This window comes from Salmo trutta, chromosome 2, assembly GCF_901001165.1.
Source record: "Salmo trutta chromosome 2, fSalTru1.1, whole genome shotgun sequence".
Classification (NCBI taxonomy): domain Eukaryota; kingdom Metazoa; phylum Chordata; class Actinopteri; order Salmoniformes; family Salmonidae; genus Salmo; species Salmo trutta.
The window spans coordinates 57,701,819-57,721,764 of NC_042958.1; the positions used below are offsets into that span (position 1 = coordinate 57,701,819).

The 19,946-nt window shown below is 44.6% G+C and overlaps 1 protein-coding gene across 3 annotated transcripts in view; it reads right to left on the reverse strand.

The window, feature by feature from the left end:
• The window catches only part of LOC115158392 (thyroid hormone receptor alpha), a 155,430-nt gene that overhangs the window by 77,283 nt on the left and 58,201 nt on the right, over positions 1-19,946 (reverse strand). For 2 of the 3 annotated variants that reach the window (XM_029707281.1, XM_029707271.1), the window contains one exon: positions 8,599-8,674. The exons of the other annotated variant lie outside the window; for it this stretch is intronic. The gene's annotated coding sequence lies outside the window, so the exon portion shown is untranslated. The remainder of the gene's footprint in view (positions 1-8,598; positions 8,675-19,946) is intronic. 3 annotated transcript variants of the gene reach the window in all.

The window sequence follows — 19,946 nt, forward strand, 5'->3', positions numbered from 1 at the left end:
TACAGATATACAACCACTACGACCGCTCCAGTAAAGTGAATGTCTCGACCTGGGAGAGGAGAGGTTCCACAGACAGTACTTTACAGACCGTACTGTTCCTTATCCTGCTTGCCTGACTGCCAGTGTGTGTGTGTGGGATCGCGTGTGTATGGTTTGAGGCCGCGATTGTTTACTGTTCTGATAGTGTGTGTGTGTCTTGAAAGAGGTGTGTGAGAGAGTATGTGCATGGGTGGCTTTGGCCTGCCATTACCGGGAAAGCCTTCACAAGCAAGTGTGTGATCTGCGTGGGCATGTGAAAGGGGGAGAGGAGAGGGGTGTGGCTGGGACAATTCTGACACAATGTACTCTGAAACCAGGGGAAGGAGAGGAACGTGGCAGGGGGCCTGGGTGTACAGTGTGTGTGTGTACAGTGTGTGTGTACAGTGTATGTGTGTGGTGGTGGCAGGCTGGTTGGTGGCTGGCGAGAACAGGGCCTAGATACGCTGCAGAGCGTTGGGGATCTCCAGTAGCCAGCTGTGGAACACGGGGTTGACTCCGGCATTGGCTGGTGTCCACAGCCTGGCTTCTGTCACTGATAAGGGCACTAGGCCTGTGTCAACATGCAGGTGACAGTGTTATGGCTCTAGGTCCCAAATAATCAGTGAGGCGGGGCACCCTCTGCCTGAAGAGCTGCTGTAGGCAGCAGGCTGGAGATCCTGCTCTGTTCTAACACACCTTGTTCAGCTAATCAGAGCCTGATGAGTTGCTCATTAGCAAAATGTGCTGTGTTAAAGCAGGGTCGAAGCAAAAGCCTGCACGACACAGACACGCACGCACGCACACACACATCCGCACATAAGGGAAGGTAAGACCAGCGTACACACAGTAAGCTGTTTGGACCACACAGGAACCCAAAGCCAAACATACAGGGGATATAGAAGGACAGATACATGTTTATAGACAACATCCCAGCTATACATCAGTTCACTGAGGCCATATGTTATTATGTCCTTGATAAACCCAGCACCATTAGCCTACAAGGCAATAGAAAAACACCAACATAGGAAGTGTTGTTAGTAAATGTTAGGCTGGTACCAGTGGAGGCTGGTGGAATGAGCTATAGGAGGATGGGCTTATTGTAAAGACTGGAATGGAATCAATGGAACGGTATTATAAAACATATGGAAACCACATGTTGGACAGCGTTCCATTTATTAAATTCCATCCATTACAATGAGCCTGTCCTCCAATAGCTCCTCCCACCAGCCTCCTCTGGCTGGTACAGTATTAGGTTTTGTTGAAATAAATTGCTGTATCCTACCTACAACACAGGTCATCCAATTATATTACACAACCACATTGCCATGGTGACATTCTCTTGCTAGGATCAGAAGTGTGACCAATTTTGTGGTGAAAAAAAATAACCCCTGTATCGTGGTAGGAAACTAAAATAATTTATTTGAAATGTTGGACGGAATCCATTAAGCATGATTATTACGGTAAAAGGCAGCGTTTCATAGTGCAGCTACGACCACCATGAGACACTGTTTATAATGCGGGAACACTTTTTATAATATGGGATCACTGTGGAGCAGTTTAAGGAGACCAGACGGTAGGGTATCTATCGATTAGCTAATGAACCTTGATCCACAGTGCCTCAATGCCTGTTGCCATGGGCCATGTATAGGTCTGCGCGTTCACGTTCACACACAGTCCAAAGGGTGAATCTAAAGCATGATGCCAGGCTGTCGCTGACAAGTCAACAGTAAAATGCCTCGTGTTCAATATCAGGCCATTACGATGTTTTGTCTGTCCCGGTTGGAATGCTCTTCAGTTTATTATCTGTGAAAAAGTAAGCTGCTTGCCTCCATACCAGGCCTGTTGAGCATAAATCAGAAGGGGCATCACTCTCTCGACCCAAATACGGTACACTTAAACAGTTAGAGGTCATATATAGGTTATAGGTCAGGGGTCGGCAAAAGGCTGCAGGCGGGCCAAAAGTCTGGTAAAAACGTTGTTTTTTTACCAAACTTTCTTTGTTAAAAAGAAAACTGTAAAATCACCAGGAATTCAGCAAAAAAATGGTTTAATTTAGGGAATCTGTTCCGAAGTATTCCCACAAATAAAAATAAAAAAAGAGACGTGACTGTGTCTCAATGTAATCAAGGTATGAAATTATTGTCATTTTCAGATACAATCTTAGTTGTGGTGAATTTGCAGTGTACAAATGATTATAATTATGTTCCGGCCCCTCGACCATCCTCTCAGACAGTGGCCAAATCTAGTTGCCTACCCCTGTTATAAATCATCATATACAGTTGAAGTGTGAAGTTTACATACACCTTAGCCAAATACATTTAAACTCAGTTTTTCACAATTCCTGACATTTAATCCAAGTACAAAATCCCTTTCTTAGGTCAGTTAGGATCACCAGTTTATTTTAAGAATGTGAAATGTCAGAATAATAGTAGAGACAATTATTTATTTCAACTTTTATTTCTTTCATCACATTCCCAGTGGGTCAAAAGTTTACATACACTCAATTAGTATTTGGTAGCATTGCCTTTAAATTGTTTAACTTGCGTCAAACGTTTTGGGTAGCCTTCCACAAGCTTCCCACAATAAGTTGGGTGAATTTTGGCCATTTCCTCCTGACAGAGCTGGTGTAACTGAGTCAGGTTTGTAGACCTCCTTACTCGCATACGCTCTTTCAGTTCTGGCCACATATTTTCTATAGGATTGAGTTCAGGGCTTTGTGATGGCCTCACCAATACCTTGACTTTGTTGTCCTTAAGCCATTTTTCCACAACTTTGGAAGTATGCTTGGGGTCATTGTCCATTTGGAAGACCCATTTGCGACCAAGCTTTAACTTCCTGACTGATGTCTGGAGATGTTGCTTCAATATATCTACATAATTTTCCTCCCTCATGATGCCATCTATTTTGTGAAGTGCACCAGTCCCTCCTGCAGCAAAGCACCCCCACAACATGATGCTGCCACCCTCGTGCTTCACGGTTGGGATGGTGTTCTTTGGCTTGCAAGCCTCCCCCTGTTTCCTCCAAACATAACGATGGTCATTATGGCCAAACAGTTCTATTTTTGTTTCATCAGACCAGAGTATATTTCTCCAAAAAGTACAATCTTTGTCCCCATGTGCAGTTGCAAACCATAGTCTGGCTTTTTTATGGTGGTTTTGGAGCAGTGGCTTCTTCCTTGCTGAGCGGCCTTTCAGGTTATGTCAATATAGTACTCGTTTTACTGTGGATATAGATACTTTTGTACCCGTTTTCTCCAGCATCTTCACAAGGTCCTTTGCTGTTGTTCTGGGATTGATTTGCACTTTTGCACCAAAGTACGTTCATCACTAGGAGACAGAACGTGTCTCCTTCCTGAACGGTATGACGGCTGCGTAGTCCCATGGTGTTTATACTTGCGCACTATTGTTTGTACAGATGAACGTGGTACCTTCAGGCGTTTGGAAAATGCTCCCAAGGATGAACCAGATTTGTGGAGGTTTACAAATTTTTTTCTGAGGTCTTGGCTGATTTCTTTTGATTTTCTCATGATGTCAAGCAAAGAGGCACTGAATTTGAAGGTAGGCCTTGAAATACAATCACAGGTACAGCTCCAATTGACTCAAATTATGTCAATTAGCCTACCAGAAGCTTCTAAAGCCATGACATCATTTTAGGGAATTTTCCAAGCTGTTTAAAGGCACTGTCAACTTAGTGTATGTAAACTTCTGACTCACTGGAATTGTGATACAGTGAATTATAAGTGAAATAATCTGTCTGTAAACAATTGTTGGAAAAATGACTTGTGTCATGCACAAAGTAGATGTCCTAACCTACTTGCCAAAATTATAGTTTGTTAACAAGTTCAAATCCCCGAGCTGACAAAGTACAAATCTGTCGTTCTGCCCTTGAATAAGGCAGTTAACCCACAGGCCGTCATTGAAAATAAGAATTTGTTCTTAACTGACTTGCCTATTTAAATTAAATGTAAAATAATTTTGATTATTTTTGATTAATTTTGTTTGAATAATGGAGCCCAACAGATTATCTATCAAAGAATGAGCTCAATCATTTCTGCACCAATCTTGCTAAGAGAGTGTGTATGAGGCTGGTGGGAGGAGCTATAGGAGGACGGGCTCATTGTATTGGATGGAATGAAATAAATGGAACGGTATCCAACATATGTAAACCACATATGTGGGCGATGGGTGTGTGTATGAACGTAAACGTACATGTGTGCCCAAACACTGCAGACTTTGTCAGCAGCAGCTAGGTGAGATTCATGAGGTGTTAAGAATGTTTGCCTGTAACCCAGCAATGGGACTCTGGGATTCCGGGGGCTGCTGCATCTACCTAACACCCCACCCTCCAACCTTGAAACCCTAAAGCGTGAGCATCAGTTCTTGTAACACCTTACGTACTCCTCCCGCCATCGTTCAGGAAAATGATCCCTCTAAATGATCCCCCAGACACATTCAGATTCCCCTTTTCTCTCTCGAATGACCAAGTATCTCCTCGATAGTTACCCCTATCCCTAATGTCACAGTAGGACACAGTTCACGCTATACAAATAGTACTTTTAGTGGCGTCCACTCGCCACATCCATCGAATAGGCATATGGCATTACTTCAAATGGTCACATCCATCCGTAGGTATTACTGTACGTGCAGATGTCCAACATTCCACACGAGGACCCAGTTAAATGAAGACCGAAAAGCAAACCATTCACCTTCAGTCCCACAGCCATCTCTGGCCATGGCCAAAATGGCTTCCTATGTTTCAACCCCCCACCTCCCCACTGCCTTTGCTGACTCAAACGGTGTTTGCTGAAAGCTTATGTACCACTCCGCTGCAGCCATTAAGATGTATTACCCACCCAACATCTGTCCGACAATCCTCAGATCAATGTTCCGTCCGTTTCCGCCTCTTTCCTAATTCCTTCACCAGAATTACACTGTGATTACGCACTTCTATCCCTCTCTCCCTCTCCCATGTACCCAGCTGGAGAGGAGAGGAAAGGAGAGGGGGAGATGAGAGGAGATGTGCTCCAACAACAGCCAGTAACAAAAATACTGTCAGACAGGCATTATAACCAGGGTTGAGTTCAATTCCATTTCAACTCTGTGCAGCCATACTAACGACCACATACTTAAACCTAAGGTTGAAACTTTCTCTCTGTAACAAATTCCGCATCAGCACATTAAAAAAATAGGTCAACTTGGCCACCAGAGGGATATTTTAAACCTCCAAAATCAAGGTCTTGGTCATTCCGCTTGGTCTGTAACCAATGAAGTGTGCCAATATACTGTATATTGCATGGTGAATCCTTGACTAGGCTACTAATGTTGGAGAAAATTCCAAAGGCACGTTTTCACATACATACGTTTCACACACATTCATGTGTTTTTACAGAATACATATATAGGTGGTCTATACAACATATTCACACATCGTATATAAAAATGAGTAAAAGAGCCTTTTGGTCTTGTACCCTCATTACTATTGCTGTCAGGTGGCTCACAACACTAAGGTGCTAAAGCTCGGAATCTTCAGTAACTGCGCATTCGAGTTGGGTGTGGTCCAAAAAGTTTTTGACCACGCCCAGCTACGTTAACGCTTTTAATTGGCTCGGATATAATCACGCTTGTCAGCTGGTCGTGGTAGCCAGGTGGCTAATTGTACCATGTTATTCACTGAGAAAAGCTAACACCTAGCATATTCAATTAAAATTCATCTCATGAAGAGAGAAGTCCACATAGAACACGAATGTCCAATTTCAACCACAACCTGCATTATAGTTCTAAACTGTCCTGTCTTAATGTTTACCACAGTTCCACCAGATACTGTATCGGGACACAAAGTGAAAGTCTTAAATTGCAATGCCGGTCTAAACAAAAAAACATGCACATACCCTAGACAGGGAATTTGGATTCATGTATCCATGGACACAGTGTTACCATATTATTCCCATATTCCAGAGTGGTTGTAGGGGTAGTGAGCCGGGCAGACACACAAGACCCCGGCTCAGGGACACACCATGGAATGCTGGGAATGTGCCTCTTTGATTTCCTGCACTGGGCTGGTGGGAGGTGGGAACAGTTACCGTTAATATCAGGACCCTGACTTTAACACCACACTGCAAACACACACCATTTTGGAAAAAGAGAGGGAGATAAAGAGGGAGACAGAGAGACAGATACAGACAGACGGAGACACAGACGGAGAGACAGACGGAGAGACAGAATCGTACATATTTTCACATTAGGATGAAGGCAGCATAAGACCCTATTTGGAAATACTTGGCATTCGATCAGTGGGAGTCGATACATCTCACTGTAGACTGGGCTATAAGTTATACTGCCTGAGTGTGTGAAAGGTGAGTTGAGAGAGAGAGAGAGAGAGAGAGAGAGAGAGAGAGAGAGAGAGAGAGAGAGAGAGAGAGAGAGAGAGAGAGAGAGAGAGAGTGTGTGTGTGTGTGTGTGTGTGTGTGTGTGTGTGTGTGTGTGTACACATATGTTTGTGTGCATCTGTGTAGAGGGCTGACACCCTCGCAGTGCGGAAGCGGACGGGCGGTCAGACAGACAACATTCAAATTAAAATATATTTTTGTCCCGCAGCTTAAGCTACTTGAAAACGGTCGTCTTATTGTTTTGTATGCTATGCGTTGTCGCACTATTCAGAGACTCCTATCATTCACTGCTTCAAGTTCAGTTCTCCTCTCCTAGTTGGGAGATCAATTGGCCCAGCGTCGTCCAGGTTTGGCTGGTGCACGCCGTCATTGTAAATAAGAATTTGTTTTTAACTGACTTGCATAGTTAAATAAAATGATTTTTTTTTTTAATGACAAAAATCAAGTGCCTCTATTGGCTATATGTGTGGTCTCAACTAGATGCATGGGCAAATAAGAACGAGGCAGGTATGTCTCCGAGGAAATGTACTTCCTAAATATGATTAAGCTATAGTTTGACCACTAGATGTTGGAACATTGCTGCGCGGACTTGCTTCCATTCAAATCAAATTTTATTGGTCACATACACATGGTTGGCAGATGTTAATGTGAGTGTTGCGAAATGCTTGTTCAGAAATGCAGTATATGTTGGGCGATTAGGCCTGGCTCGCAGTCGGCATTCCAATTCATCCAAAATGTGTTTGATGGGGTTCAGGACAGGGCTCTGTGCAGGCCAGTTAAGTTCTTCCACACCGATCTCGACAAACAATTTCTGTATGGACCTCACTTTGTGCACGGGGGCAATGTCAAGCTGAAACAGGAAAGGGCCTTCCCCAAACTGTTGCCACAAAGTTGGAAGAACAGAATCATCTAGAATATCATTGTATGCTGTATGGTTAAGATTTCCCTTCACTGGAACTAAGGGGCCTCGCCCGAACCATGAAAAACAGCCCCAGACCATTATTCATCCTCCAATAAACTTGGCACTATGCATTCGGGCAGGTAGGGTTCTCCTGGCATCCACCAAACCCAGATTCGTCTGTCGGACTGCCAGAGTTCTCCTGGCATGCGCCACTCGGTTGGGGGCTCCCGAGTGGCGCAGCGGTCTAAGGTACTGCATCTCAATGCAAGAGGCGTCACTGCAGTCCCTGGTTCAAATCCAGGCTCCATCCCATCCGGCCGTGATTGGGAGTCCCATAATTGACCCAGTGTCGTCCGGGTTTGGCCCGGGTAGGCCGTCATTGTAAATAAGAATTTGTTCTTAACGGACTTGCCTAGTTAAATAAAGGTAAAATTAAATAAATAAATACAAATGGTGAAGAGTCATTTATCACTCCAGACAAGGTGTTTCCACTGCTCTAGAGTCCAATGGCGGTGAGCTTTACAACACTCCAACTGATGTTTGGCATTGCGCATGGTGATCTTAGGCTTGTGTGCAGCTGCTCGGCCATGGAAACCCATTTCATGAAGCTCCTGACGAACAGTTCTTATGCTGATGTTTGTAACTCGGTAGTGAGTGTTGCAACCGAGGACAGTCCTCGGCAGTCCCGTTCTGTGAGCTTGTGTGTCCTACAACTTTGCGGCTGAGCTGTTGTTGCTCCTAGACATTTCCACTTCACAAAAACAGCACTTAGAGTTAACCAGGACAGCTTTAGCAGGGCAGAAATTTGAGAAACTGACTTGTTGGAAAGGTTGCATCCTATGACGGTGCCACGTTGAAAGTCACTGAGCTCTTCAGTAAGGCCATTCTACCGCCAATGTTTGTCTATGGCTGGCTGTGTGCTCGATTTTATACACCTGTCAGCAATGGGCGTAGCTGAAATAGCCAAAACCACTAATTTGAAGGGGTATCCACATCGTGTAATGGGCCACGTGAGAATCTCTGGTAACTTAACCTATTTTTTGGCACATTTTGATATTGCCTATAAGGTGCAAAATTGCTGGGACTATGGCTACCAAGCAAGCTGCGTCACATACAGTATACCTAAAATAACATTTGCAGGACTGCGGTCGGGTTCGGGACCAATTCTTGCAGGAGCGGATGAAGAAATCAGCCCCTCGCAGACCTCTACATCCGTGTGCATGTATGTGTGCGTACAGTACACAGACATACCGCATACAGCTATAGGGGCGGAGAAGCAGCCAGTAAAACCTACCAGTATCCTGTTATGTGTGGAGGTTAATGATATCCCCAGGCCTGTAGTTTGTTCTGTGTGACCGTTTGCCTCCGCCCTGTGAGAAATAAACAGACGATTGTTCAGAAGAGGGCGAGAAGGAGAGGAGGTACAGCACAGTGGGAGGGGAGGAATACAAGCATATGGAAAACAAACAGTGCAAGGAAGGCAGTACACAGACCAATAGGGACAAGACTCTTTCTCTCTTCTACTCTCTAACAAGACTATGTCCCGCATGCAGACATTAAACGTGTCTACTATAGGTCTGCCCCATATATTTACAGCACAACTCAGCTCCAACAACGGACACGACACAGCTCTCTCTATGGATCTCCCCTGTAATAGCACCATGTTACTGTAGCGCCAAGCTCCAGAGGCAAGTATTAACACGCATGTTCTCAATCTCCCTACCACCTGTAGTACTCTGCTCTAATCTGCTGTTAATGTCCGCCATACCTGTTGCCTGCCGTCGTATCTGTGGCCCATGCAAAGCCTGCTTAATGGGGCTACAGACTGTGCTACGCAGAACAACAACATGTTCGGAAATAGACATTCCTGCATGTTTGCTGAGGATTTACACCAGACTTTTCTGTTTCCGTCGAAGCGGGCCGGCATCTGTCTCAGGCCACTGGTACTTTTCAGCTGGCATTTACATAACAACGGCTAACCGTGAACTTTAACACCTTCTCACAGAGCAACGATCTTGAACGATAAAGAGGTTGTTGATAACACTAGAGCGCACATTAACATAAAAACGCTGGCGGCCCACTGGTGTGGGGGTAAGTCTTAGGGGAAAAGTAGCACAGCGAACTAGCTGGCTGGGGCCAGGGATCTCAGATCTGGGTTCTTAGATATGGGGCTTAATCTGATTATGTAATCAGCTCTTGTGAAACAGGACTCCTGTTGTTGTAGATCCCAGGCCTTTACAGCGTCGTTTGCGTTACTCTTAATTAATTGGGGGGGGGGGGGTAATGAAAGACATGGAACTCAGAGGAGGAAGGAGAGGAGAAAAAAAGAAGAAGGAATTGGTACAGAGTGGAAACTGTTCCACGGTTCACCGGGAGGAGGAAGCTGTTAATGTCATTACGGTCCCATCCAAAGGGAAGCGCCGGGAGGAGGGCGTGTGTGTGTCCCTGTGTATGTGTGTGTGTGTGTTTGTGTGTGTATATGAGTGTGTGTGTGTGGGGAAATCCCTCCCTCATGGCAAGAGCTGCTCCTGTGGAAATGGGATGGTGGGAGTGGGGTGTTGGAGGTAGGGGGGCGTCCTCTCGACATGCCTAATTTGTGCCTGATTAGACAGGGTCAGGGGTCGGGTGCTATGTTTGGTCAGAGGGCCTCATGGGCTTGTAGACAAAGACCCGGGGGAGGGGGGGGGGGGTATTTTTGGGGTGGATTGTTGTTTGTGTATCTGTGTGGGTGGGTGTGGTTGGTGGTGGGGGGGATGTAGTTGAGGAATAGAGGTCAGACGTGCCGTGAAAAGGGACTGCACCCAGCTCACTGAGAATAACTCCACCATGTGTTCATGACGAGGCGAGCAGCATACGAGAACAGGGTGAGAGAAGGCTGGGTCCAATTCTTCCACCCCTCTTGTCACAGACAGTATGTGACAAGAGTCAGACTATCCACCGACATCAGTCGTGTTAAAAGACCAGATGGATGGAGGAATACAGGGACAGAGCAAAGCGAAAAGCAGGAAGAGCTGGAGGGCTGAGCACCCTACTGAGTCAAGGAGAGGAGGGACTGTCTTCTGGTAAAAAACACAGGCTTCAAAGTCAAGTCTCGGGTGCTTTACTTTCAGAATGAGGCGGACAGTGCCAACTCCCCTGTTCTCACCTCAGCCCTGTGAAAGGCCGCCTTTGTCAGACTGAAAGTCCTGAATTAGCTGGGCTCTTCCCCTGCTGAGATCAACAAAAAAACAACCAACGAAAACAAAAAAGGTAGCGCCTTGGGATTGAAGGGAGGGAACGATTCACGCAATAAAAGAGAAGCCTTATGACGCCCTCTGTTAGAGCTGAGTCGATCTGCTAAGAGGGTTTCGGCCATTAAAAGATACAATAAGAAAGCGCTGCCTATAAAGAAAGCGATCAAAGTATCCTACAGCCAAAGGCACACACGGTCTGTAGTTACAGTTACAGTACATCCATTTCCTAAGCTGATAACCTGTTAGTAAACCACGAAACTACAGGCTTATAACTCTATCCAACGTAGATAGGAATCTCCCTGCCGGCTGCTGTTTAGACTGACTTGTCAGGGATGAGTAGCTTCCGTATTGGACTGGAACAGTTACCTGCTCCCTCGCCGTCTGACATCTGCAGCTGGGCGTATGTGTGTGGCCGTGCCGGGCACCGCGGGGTTGGTTAGCGCAGTGACTCGCTGCAGATTCACGACGCCTGCCAAGTGTGCTTTCGCTACTGCGGACTACTGAACACTGGGTACAGCTTCCTTGCCAAACGCGGCGATCGGCACTTCCGTATTGATGCAGAACAACAGAATATACAGAGTATGTGTAGTGTCTGTATGGTGAGTGTGCACTATTTCAGAATGTATGTGCACTTGTGTGCTGGTAAACGCAATCGCTTGTGTACGCGGAGACACGTGTTATCCCATGTCGAGTTGAAATTCTTTTGATAATGTGGCAAACGATCGTATGCTAGTGCTAGTTTTGCACTCATAGCAATATCATATACACGTCCAGTTGTCCATCTGTAGAGACCTCGGTCTAATTAAGGCTAGGCCTGAGATATACACTGAGTATACAAAACATTAAGAACACCTGCTATCAACTCAATATTAGTAAGGTGTCCCTAATGTTTGGTAGACTCAGTGTATAACTAACCTTTTGAAACGTAAACAATAACAACTTCCTGGTACCAAAGCATAAACGGATGCCATGGTAAACAATGAGGTTACACAGTATTGCAAAATGAGGTTGTGTTTGTGTACCGGACGGTTGCTTCAGAGGTAGACATGACGGTACTTCTTCAGAACGAACAGAAGAAATCATACTAGTTTCTATAGAGATGTAATCTACTTTAGCTAATGTTATTCTCCCTGCTGATGACAAGCAATGGAACATGGGATGAACCACGGAAAGCTGACACCCGTTTCATATCCCGCTATTATGTGTCATGCATTTCCTTGATCATTCTAATTGAATTTCCTAAACACAGCAGATGCATCTGACGCACTGGTTCTATAGGCTGCAAATGGGTCCGTTGAGAAAGGAGGACAACCATTAACAATGACCTAAGCTATAATGGGGCCAGCACTGACAACAGCATATATCAAACAAGGTCAATTGTACTCGGAGCTCCTTTCTGGCTCGAATCTGTGGTCTAAAAATAGAACTTGGTACTTTAGTTTGAAACTGCTCTCGACTCTGCAATAATTCACAACTTCAAAAGGCAAGACGACAAGATAAAGAGAGAGTTCAGGTCTCTCCGCGATAAGACATGTGGAATCCTCCCAAGGCTACTCGTCAACACACAGTAGAGTGGAGCCCAGGACAGGGGAGGAGTTGTGGGAGAGTACAGTAGACCTTGGGATAAAAGCTAAGTACTCGACGACCTCAGCGTCAACGTAATTCAACTTCGATTGGTTCTGAGAAAAAAAACGTGGAGGGTGATGTCATCAGGGCGACTTCAAAAGGTTTGTGTCCTATGTTCACCCTGACAGATCCTTCTGATGACAATCTAGCTGACCTCAGACAAGCCTAGGGGCACGAGGTCGCGCCCTGCAACCTTTATACTCATCATACTATACACTATAGGAAGCTGTTAAAACGCTCCCTATGAAAACAGCTTACTTCTTTCAAAGTGATCTGTGGCCGCCCTCTCAATCGATTTCATTGAAGTTAACACAAAGCAGACCTTTCAAAATAGTAGCCTTGATGCATAGTCTGTGCACGACATTATCTCAAATCTGAGGAAAGGGGCCCTCTCTGCTCGCGTCAATGCGATAGCAACTGTAACTCTGCTTCCTTTCCAAGCAGCTCACTCTCCACGCATAACAATCAATCACAAGTGCAACCCAAGCTGCAGTTTAACAGACCGTCTTTACCTTTTAACATTTCCAAGCGAGTGCCTGTGCAGGTTACGAGATTCCTGGTTACAAGACGGCTATACTTTCTGTGGGGATGAGTTTCCCCCTCGCTACTGACTAAGGAAGGTGTTGGGTTGTGGGAAGAAAAATCACACCCTGCCAAGAGGAGAACATCAGATCGCATGAGCATAAAGTACAAGGTGTGTCTGTTTCAACTGAAAACACCTAGGGGCTAGACTCAGTGGGCCCCAAGTTCTCCCCGCCTGAAAAGGCCCCTTCTCTGGTGGCAAGGCTTTGATGTTGTGGAGGTAATTCACTGGCCTGTCACATGGTTCAGTGAATGATGGTGGGGATTGAGGAGATCAGATCGTGCCTCTGTTTTGCCTCGAGGGATACGCCCCTTGGATGCAGGGCTTGAGATGGAGCTGTGCAGGGCCAAACATATTAAGATATCTAGCAGCAGGGTGACTGGAAATCGTCTATGCAGCGATGGCCCAATTATGGCTAGTGACCAATGTTCCCTAAAAAAAATTCTGGCACTGAGCAAATTTCAGGTCTGCTTAGCGCCAACTTGAACATGGTGAAAATTCTGTGCAACTTCCGGCACATGTTTACTGTGAACACTGAGGCTGTACCCACTTTAAGTTACAGTTTTAACAGTGGCCAAGTGGCTTTTTTGATCATAATGTAGGTCTACCAGAGTGGCCTACTATAAAAACAATGGAGAAAATGCATCCCATAACATTTTAACATGGAAATGGATGTTCTATCATTCAGCTTACCATATGCGGTGTTAAATGTTCTGTAGCCCTACAAAAACATGCAGGGCTTGACATTAACCTGTTTATCCACTTGTCCTTCAGACAAGGAGATGACTGAAAATGTTGTTTGATGAACAAAAAAAATAAACGTAAAAAAAATTAAATAAGAATTATTATTATTCCTATACCATTATTAGAGAATCAGACAAATTAGGCTACCCTCTGCCTATTGGCTAGTTAGCTTATACAAGACCGTCTCAAAATACAACACTGGCCCTTTAAGACATAAAAAAGCTATTTACCTGACTCGCTTTTCAAAGATGTCTAGAAATGTACACATTATGTGCTCTTGTTGGAAGCAACCACTCCCCCAATGTTTACTAGAAATGAGCTATAACTGGGCTAAAAACTCACTAACTAGCAAACAATATGAACAAATGTGCACAGGTGGCTACATGCAGCTCTCGCTTTGACCTCAAAACAAGCATCTACTCACAACGGCTCAGGCAATCCAGTTCAAAGTGAATGGCACAGATCTATATATGGCAATGGCAATTTGCATATAGGCCTACTGCAGCTCTGATTGGTTGGTACCGTTCTGTCTTGAGTACGGGCCTGAGTCATACATGTCAATGCAATAGAATCCTACTCCAATACGCGCTGCCTACAAGAAAATCTGTTGCACAGTTAGTTTTGCATATACTGTATGTTAGATTGAAAGTGGCTAATATTTGCATTGATTCGAGCACAATTCCCACAGCAGAGCAAAACGTAGTGTTAACTGAAGAGAACATTTCTAGAAAGTTTAGTAAAAATTAAATCTCGTGCTTCTCTGCTCGGGCTGATATTTAATCTGCACGGCAGTCCGAGGGGAGCTGTGCGCACCTTAGAGGGAACATTGCTAGTGCAAGTGCGGTAACCAGGAATCATAAGCAAACATCAAGGGTTGTTGATCAATTTCAAGCAGTTAACTTTGACTACCTTTTTCCTGAACTCATAAGTGAAGTACTGATCAGCAGAGATACCATTTTTTGAATGAGCGGCACTTGTTTTGATCCAGCTCATGGGTCCAGGAAGCACGTATTTGTTCCAGCTCATGGGTTAAGGGAGCTTGCATTTGATCCAGCTCATGGGTCAAGGGAGCTTGCATTTGATCCAGCTCATGGGTCCAGGAAGCACGTATTTGTTCCAGCTCATGGGTCAAGGGAGCGTGTATTTGATCCAGCTCATGGGTCAAGGGAGCGTGTATTTGATCCAGCTCATGGGTCAAGGGAGCGTGTATTTGATCCAGCTCATGGGTCAAGGGAGCGTGTATTTGATACAGCTCATGGGTCAAGGGAGCTTGTATCTGAAACAGCTCATGGGTCCAGGGAGCTTGTATTGTTTGATTAGATATGCACTTTGAAGCTCTTGCATCCTTCATGTGAAACCAGAAGGTCTGTTGCATCATGGGAGCTTTGGCAGTTGACGACTACTCTCTGAGCTCAGACTCTGAAGCCAAATCAGCTATGGTTAGTGCTATGCGGAAACCTTGGGACGTCTCTACGCTAAACCCTAACCCCTAGCCTTACCCTAACCCTTACCTTAACCATTTTAAAGTTCGACTTCAATTGGGTAGGGAGTAGGGGCATTCCAAGGACCCTGGATAGCAAGGACCAATCAGCTAAGGAGCATGGCATGTGCATCCCTAATAGAGCCTGTGGCATTGGCCTTGGAGTGTTACCATGGTCACTGGACTGGTTATGTGGAGCCCCCCACCCGTTCCCATGTTGTTGAACTCTGACCTCCATTATCACGTAAAAACTAACACACTAACCGTTCACTAACTTTATAATTCCCTTGAGACAGTTAAGAAGGCAAAAAATCCCAGTCAAACAGAGAGTAGGTTAGGTTATGAATGGGAAATGTTATCAGGAAATAATGACAATGCTCAGTTTTCATACCAGCAGTCTGGGGGGTGAATGGCTCCCCTGCAAGAGTAGGCAGGGCAGCGATGGCGGGTAAGCATCCATCGTCAGTAAGGGGGTTGAGAGGTGACTGGGGAGCCAGGCCATCTTTCAGTATTATGATATGTAATGTATTGACGTACATTTTTGTTATATATCCCAAAAACCAGCGAAGTATAAAACAAAATAAATAATAATAGACCTAATGAAACAAATATAGATCTATAGTCCAATGAATATAAAATAAAGATATTAAAGCCACAAAATAAGACATGATGCAAACAACTATCTCATGAAAGAGAAACAAAACCAAGTTGTATGGTTTCTGTACATCTGGCATCGATAGAGATTCAGGCTATTAACCTCTTTGGTATAGGGGGCAGTATTGAGAATTTTGGAAAAAATATGTTCCCATTTTTAACTGCCTCCTACACCAACTCAGAAGCTAGAATATGCATATTATTGTTCAGGTTTGGATAGAAAACACTCTGAATTTTCTAAAACTGTTTGAATGGTGTCTGTGAGTATAACAGAACTCCTATGGCAGGCAAAAACCTGACAAGGCTTCAAGCAGGAAGTACCCTGTCTGACAAGGAGTCGTGCGTCTTACCTCTTTTTATTGAAAAGTAAGGATCTTAGCTGTAACGTGACAATTCCCAGGGCTCCAATAGGCTCTCAGAGCCCGCGAAATAACTGAAGGTTTACGAGGGAACCTCAGGTTGAAATATATTATCGCCTTTTGTAAGTGGATGCTCGGAGGACCTTTCAATGATGCGCGTGCATGAGTCGCTTCTGAGGAGAAATTTTATTCGGCTGTTTAGGCTCAATGCATACTCCCGGTCGGAATATTAACACTTCTCTATGACATAAATGGCATAAAAATTGGTTTTAAACAGCGGTTGACATGCTTCGAAGTACGGTAATGGAATATTTAGACATTTTTGACACGCCAATGCGCCATGCGCGACACCGCGAAGAAGCATTCTAGAACTCACGAACAAAACGTCGCTGTTGGAACATAACGATGGATTATTTGGGACCAAACCAACATTTGTTATTGAAGTAGAAGTCCTGGCAGTGTATTCTGATGAAGAACAAGCAAGGTAAGAACATCTTTCTTATAGGAAATGTGATTTTGGTGGATGCTGACCTGGGTGGGTATCTAAATAGCTAGCCCTGTAATGCCGGGCTATGTACTTAGATTATTGCAAAATGTGCTTCATCCGAAAAGCTATTTTAAAATCGGACATATCGAGTGCATAGAGGGGTAATGTATCTATAATTCTTAAAATAATTGTTATGCTTTTTGTGAACGTTTATCGTGAGTAATTTAGCAAACTGTTAGTAAATTCACCGGAAGTTTGCGGTGGTTATGCTTTTTCTGAACGTCACATGCTAATGTAAAAAGCTGGTTTTTGATATAAATATGAACTTGATTGAACAGACATGCATGTATTGTATAACACAATGTCCTAGGTGTGTCATCTGATGAAGATTATAAAAGGTTAGTGCTGCATTTAGCTGTGGTTTGGGTTTATGTGACATGATATGCTAGCTTGAAAAATGGGTGTCTGATTTTTTCTGGCTGGGTACTCTGCTGACATAATCTAATGTTTTGCTTTCGTTGTAAAGCCTTTTTGAAATCGGACAGTGGGGTTAGATTAACGAGATTCTTGTCTTTAAATAGCTGTGAAATAGTCATATGTTTGAGAAATTGAAGTTATAGCATTTCTAACGATTCAAAAATCGCGCCACTGGATTTCAGTGGCTGTTACGTAGGTGGGACGAGTTCGTCCCACATGTACTAGAGAGGTTAACACACATTGATGCAATTCTAGCAGTTATCTGATCTAATACATGCCTTAAAAGGAACTGTTTCAACATGAAGCCATGGCGTTACGATAACCATGTCCGGCATATCAGATGGTCACTCTTGCGCTCGCATGACTCTAACACGTGCAAACCTCTCTAGGAATCATATCCCCATCATCTTCAGCTAAGAGCCATTGTGGCTTGAGGACAAAAGCTCACACACACGTGCCCATCTGTGACCTACAGCCCATCTGTGACCTACAGCCCATCTGTGACCTACAGCCCATCTGTGTGTCCAAACTAGCCAGAGAAAGAAAGAAAAAAAACACAACATGTTCACGGTGTCATTCCAAGGGCGGCCGTTTAGAGCCACTGAAAGACTCCACTCACATTGTATAACACACAGCACTCAGAGGGGGAAAGAAACGAGAGAGAGAGAGAGAGCGAGAGAGAGAGAGAGCGAGAGAGAGAGAGAGCGAGAGAGAGAGCGACACAGAGAGAGACAGACAGAGACAGAGACAGAGAGAGAGAGAGAGAGAGAGAGAGAGAGAGAGAGAGAGAGAGAGAGAGAGAGAGAGAGCGATAAAGACAAGGCCAAGTTGATGAGCAGCTGCACAACTGGGCAGCTCGCAGAGAGAGGCAGATGAAAGGGAGGAGGGAAAGACAATTCAGACGGCTTGTCAAAACTCAAATTTATTGCCGGTCAAGCAGCGAACAGCAGTGGCCTGGAGTTCATTTGCATGGAAGATGGGTCGGGAAGGAGGGAAAGAGCGGCTATTGGGCCGGTGTGTTTAAATGCAGTAATTGTGAGCATGACAGAGGGAGAGGGGGGGATATCTGGGCTGGGAATAACAGGTTCTCTTAGCACTCTGAACACATTATGCATAAGCTCATAGAAGAGTGAATGTGATGGAGAAACACACATCCCTTGAATGAAAATGATATGGAATCGCTTTCCTTTATAAGGGTTCGGGCCTATCTCTAATTCAGACTACACTAACTCACACTCATGATTGGATGGACCCTGGGTGGTGGTCCATGTCAAATCATCGGTGATGTTCAAGTTCGACGCACACTTATTACTGTTGGATAAATAAACCAATTAGATAATCTGAACTGGACACATGTCAAAGGAACCCACTGGTTTCTAGTAACATGTCTCATCTAAGCCGCTCTTACCAGTAAGGTCAGGTCCCATACATGGGACAATGCTGTAAGCCCAACTATCCCTGTGCTGTCTTGTTAGGACCCTTGTATTGGGGTAGGCAGACCACCTCCATGACTACCTCTGTGCCTTCCCTAGTATTCACCACTGTGCCCCCTACGTCAAGCCCGATCACAGCTTGCTTGGTGTGAGGCGTACTGTATGGTAAGCCCCCTGCAACATTCCTGTTGTGGCTACAGTAGAACACACATATCAAGGCCCGCACACTTCCCTGTCCCGTGTCCATCCCACGTCTCTCTTTCAACATGGTTCTGTTACCAACACCTCAGTTACATTTGTAGTATGATTTCTGCAAATATCATCAGCAGAGTGGATTTCATCTTAAATCAAATTTACAAGGTTGATATTTAGTCAGTGGGTCCCCAAATTTGCAAGCTAAGGGAGAGAGGGTTTCTTCACCTAATTTAGAGCTCATCAGATGAAGGCCCATGCATTCTGTTAAGAGGAGCAACGGGTGCCTGGCAACAACTTGTGGCGTGATACAGAATCCATTCACACTGTTAAAGACCAGAGAACAGGGCCAAGGAGCTAGCGTCGGGTGCTGAACGCCATTAGCGCCCATCCTGACCCATTCATCGCTGCTTAGCGGAGGTGACTCATGCGATTCAGGGATTACTCCGTGCAGGACAGGGGAGGAAATCAAAGGGCCGTATGAAGTCGGTGTTGAAAAGAAGAGAGGAAAGGAGGACTATCAAAGTGGGAAAGAAGGGAACGAAAAGGGGAGCGAGCCGTGAGGCCAAGCTAACACTCTTCCATAATTAAAGACGACAGCTCCTTTGTGCTTCCATATCATTAAAACAAGCTCCCACACTGCAGGTAAGATGGGCCTTCCAAGTTCACAGTCGAAGCATAAAAGCCGGGAGACAAGTCAGAATACCACAACTTTGATTCCGCTGCATGAATATTTCAAGGCTCAAAGTTCCATTCATTACACTGTAGGACTTAGTTTGAAACAAGATGAAAACGAGCTAATGCATCAAAGTTCTGTCGTTCATTAACTGTACTTGCAAGGTCATATCGATACACAGGTATCAACAGCCAAAACAGGTCATAATACGTCAAAGTACTATTAATAGTTAGCATCAGAAATAGCACAACAGCTTTGTTGGAATCGATTTGTCTATTATACTCAGCCACTCGAACCACAGCCTGTCCTCTAGGGCTGGGAATTGACAGGGACCTCATAATACGATATTATCACGATACTTAAGTGCCGATACGATATGTATTGCGATTCTCACGATTCTAGACATATCGAGATTCGATACTGTGATTTTATTCCGATTTGATGTTCCAAACATATTGCTGACTATAAGTCTGCTGAAGAGAGACAAGAAACAGCATGAGAAAATGTGTTTCATCAGTCATGAAAATAAAAAAGATGAAAACATGTTGGCTCACTATTTAAAAAGATGGAAAACAAGATATAGGATGAAAATCTAATCAAATTTTATTTGTCAGATGCGCTGAACACAACAGTTGTAGACTTCACCGGGAAATGCTTAGTAATGAGCCCTTTCCCAACAACGCAGTTAAAAAGTATGA